Raw genomic sequence first — 4,338 nt, 5'->3', positions numbered from 1 at the left:
AGCAGATTAATCCTAAATACAATGGAAATAGCCCCGAAAACACACTGTTTCGAGTCACTTAGAATCGTAACTAGATTTTTGACCCTGCATGAAAGTTGTAGTATACATTAAGGGCTGTCTAACTGCAAAATACAAGCTTATTCCGACTTACGATTTGTAAGTTATACACTATCAAAGTACGGACCTTCATTGTCGGTAAAATCCGATTCCGCAATTCCCGACTAACTTTTATAATCCAAATTCCATGATTCGCTATATTGACGTGTTATAAACATACTTCAACACACTAAACAGTAAAACAAGTCCAATGGTCGCTAACCAAAGCTTAATAATGCAATTTTACTCTTTTCGACATTATATCGAACAACTGGTGTGCGGTTAAACGTATACACCAAATTTAAACATAGTGAAACCATAATCCATCATTTTAATTTATACATCAATTTATCCAATCCTAGCATTCTAAACATGAAATATATCATACTTATAACATTATTCATTCGTAAACTTGGACATAACATAATTTATAAACCAGTCTAAAAAATGCTAAAGTAAACACTCTAACAAAAGTGAATGAAACTTATACCTTTATGAAGGGTTCGAAGAGTGGATTTCGAATATATAATCGTTACCTTGATTTCTTCAACGATTTGAGAAATATTTTAGAGAGAAGAAAATTTTGAGAGAGAGATGAAATGAGATATTTGAGAGAGAGATGAAATGAGATGGACAATGAATATGGCGGTGACGATAGAGGGAACTTATATATATATATATATTCTCTATTTTACACACACACAGACACATATATATATATATATATATATAATAGTTTAGGAATTTGACGGTTTTAACCCCTTAGTAATTACTGACCGTTATTTTAACTACGGTAAAATTCAGATAAGCTAACGAGAATATTTTTAAAACTCGGGTCTTACAGAGAATCAGATAAGTTAGACACATGAGAACCACCCCATGTGTAAAAAACGTGGCTATGAGAATAGATAAAAAATCCCTTCCCAAGGAACCTCCATAAACAACCAATGAAGAAAATGAGAAGGAGGCACTCCCACGTGAAGATTGAAGACTACAAGTTACAAAGAAGATGATACAAGTTACGAAGGGGAAGAGATAAGAAGAAAAAGATGTATATATAGATGGGGAGAAAAGGGAGGAAAAACCTACTCTAAGCCGTTGTAATTTTCCTTTCTTCATGTACTTTGCTACCATGAAATAAAAAATCTCCATAATTTCCTTATAATTTTCTAAGCAATATACAATTGTGATTATTTTTGTTTTACATAGATAAACCTTCCAACAAAAATCCATATTAGTTTTCTATACACCTAACGTAGGAAACGAAACTAGGTTGCACTGGATATTGATGAAAGAGCTATAGAGAAGTTACGTGCTACAACAGCAGGTTGGGGCTGGAACGCCTGTTAAAAGTCTCATGGCATGACCCGGTGATATTTCGGTCAAAGAAGAAGACAGGTATGGAAGCATGTTGGTCCTTTCCCAAGGAATCTCCATAAACAACCAATGAAGAAAAAGAGAAGGAGGCACTCCCACGTGAAGATTGAAGACTACAAGTTACAAAGAAGATGATACAAGTTACAAGGGGGAAGAGATAAGAAGAAAAGGATGTATATATAGATAGGGGAGAAAAGGGAGGAAAAACCTACTCTAAGCCGTTGTAATTATCCTTTCTTTATGTACTTTGCTACCATGAAATAAAAAATCTCCATAATATCCTTATAATTTTCTAAGCAATATACAATTGTGATTATTTTTGTTTAGTTTATTATAACCAGGTTTTCTACAAACCTGGGTTAAGGTAAATTATGTGTTTATTATGTGAAAAATGTGATAATATTTGCAAAAATTATATGTGCATAATTGATAAGTTGATAGTATACATGCACATGGAAATATTATATTATTTCAAACCTTCTTGGATAAGAAATGTTGATTTTAATCATATATTCTTCCAAACCACCTGATGACTTTATATTTAAATAAACCATCACCGCCTCACTTAGATTATAAAAATAAGAAGATAAGTTAAAAACCTTATCAGTTTACTATTTTACAAATACTCAAGAGAAAATTTAAAGGCGGTGAAGATTTCTTGAAGAATATTGTTGTTTAAAAATTTTGTTACTTGCTGCGTGATAATCTGCAGAATCTGTTATTTTAAGGTGAGATTTTGAATTACTATCTGTTTACAAACTGTGAGTTTTTATCTTCTGATTGATCTTGAAAACTGTTAAGTATTGATGGTTTGAAATTTAAAAGAAATTGGTAAAACTGTTCTAAACAGCATTAAAGGAAATAGTTTGAATTTTTGAAGTTTAAATTTGTTTTGGAATGATTAAAGCAAGAACTGTGTTTTAACAGTTTTGGGATATGATATCCTTTGTTGAGGATTTAAAGAGGAATAAATGATTTGAGAAATCATCTACTGAACATATTGTTCTAAGGCTTGGAAGGTTTTGAATATAAACCAATTCTGAGATTATGATTGGTTAAAACTATATATGAGGTTCTCTCTGACGTATAGGGCTTTGTTCCTTCATTGGATGAAATAGTCTATAGATTTTGGTTAAAACTATGAACGAGGTTCACTCTGACAGAAATGACTGCAGCCTGTCATTGGATGAAATAGTTCATAAGAATTTTCAGGGGAAATAAGGAGGGTCGTTGTATGTGATGGATAACTATTGCTATAAAGGGGGAATTATGGATGAAATAAGGATGGTCGTTGTGTGTGTGTGTGCATGGTATAACTCTTGCTATTATATCTATTAAGATTACAACAGATTGGAGCCCTCTCTTCTTGGTGATTTGAGGATTCAGAGATGTTGTTCTTAATGGAAATAATAGTACTGATGTTATGGTTACGGGAAAATATGGCCTATGGTCATTAATTTTGATTAAAAGTATGTTGGAACAGAATAGTCATTTTTAGGAGGAACCAGAGGAGCTCTGGTTGGTCCTCGTTATCGAACCAGAGGGTTTTTGTTATTGATTGGGGAATATGCAAATTTCTACTAGACATATTAGTTGGACCAGAGGCTCTGTATCTATTGATAAGAGCTTCTGTGTCAAAACCATATCTTAAGAAGTTTTAAAAAGAAAGATTTTATACTTAGTATCGTTTAAGAAAAACAGACTAGAGAGGCTCTGGTTGGCTTACACGTTGAACCAGAGGCTCTGGTTGATCATGTCTTTTGAACTAGAAGCTCTGGTTAGTACAACCAAAGGCTCTCGTCGAGCATGAACCCTTTATAACTATTCTTTTGATGAAAAAGACTATCTTATTGGTTGGAAACTTAACTAAAAGAACATTATAAGGAATGATATGAGCCAGACGCTCTGGATAGTACAACCAGAGGTTTTGGTCGAGGAACCAGAAGCTCTGGTAGAAAGACCAGTGGGGCTCTGGTCCTGTCTATTGAAATATATTCCAATTATGGTTTTGGAACCAGAGACCGATGGACCGAAACAGAATATGATTTTCAGCCTTTACTACATGGAACGAATTATTTAAAGCTACTATTTTGGTGATTGTAATAACCGGATCTTGGTTATTACCCAAGGTAATTTATATGTGATTATTTAATTAAATGATTTTGTGACAACATGATAAATTGGTATATTTAATCATGTTGGTATATGAAAATTATGTGCATAATATATGCATATATTATGTGTTTATGTGTATGCATGTGTATGTATGCATGTATGTGTTAGTAAATATATGCATAGGTGTATATCAAGGTTTATATGCATGCACGTGGCTTGGTAAAGTAGCCGACTTCCCATTGTGGGAAGCTATAAAAAGAGGCTTAACATCTCATTTGACTCTTCTTGCTATTTTGAGAGAGAGTCAGAGTGATTTAAAGAAAGAATTGGCCGGATTGCTAGAGTTGGTTCAAAGGATTAATTTCAAGCGTTTTGTTTTGAAAAGCTTTATAAGATGAGTGGTTTCTAAACCTTTTTGTATAAAAATTCTACTAGTTTTATTTGCATGCTTCGTATTGTTATCCTTTGGAAAGAAACCTTGATTATATTGTCTAAGTGTTTATCCGGACAAAGAATGACCGGATAAGTGTTTAAACCGGATAAGCCTTGAGCGGCTTATTGTCCGGATTAGTTTAAATCGGTCAAGTCTTGAGAGGATTTGTTGTCCGGACTTGATATCCGGATAAAGGATGACTTTTTCTAAGTGTTAAACCGATCAAAGCTTGAAAGGATTGTTGTCCGGACTTGATATCCGGATAAAGGATGACTTTTTCTAAGTGTTAAACCGATCAAAGCTTGAAAGGATTGTTG

The sequence above is a fragment of the Cynara cardunculus genome (genome assembly GCF_001531365.2).
Source record: "Cynara cardunculus var. scolymus isolate 2C chromosome LG 2, CcrdV1, whole genome shotgun sequence".
NCBI classification, from domain to species: domain Eukaryota; kingdom Viridiplantae; phylum Streptophyta; class Magnoliopsida; order Asterales; family Asteraceae; genus Cynara; species Cynara cardunculus.
Note: the sequence above shows the minus strand (reverse complement) of the source record.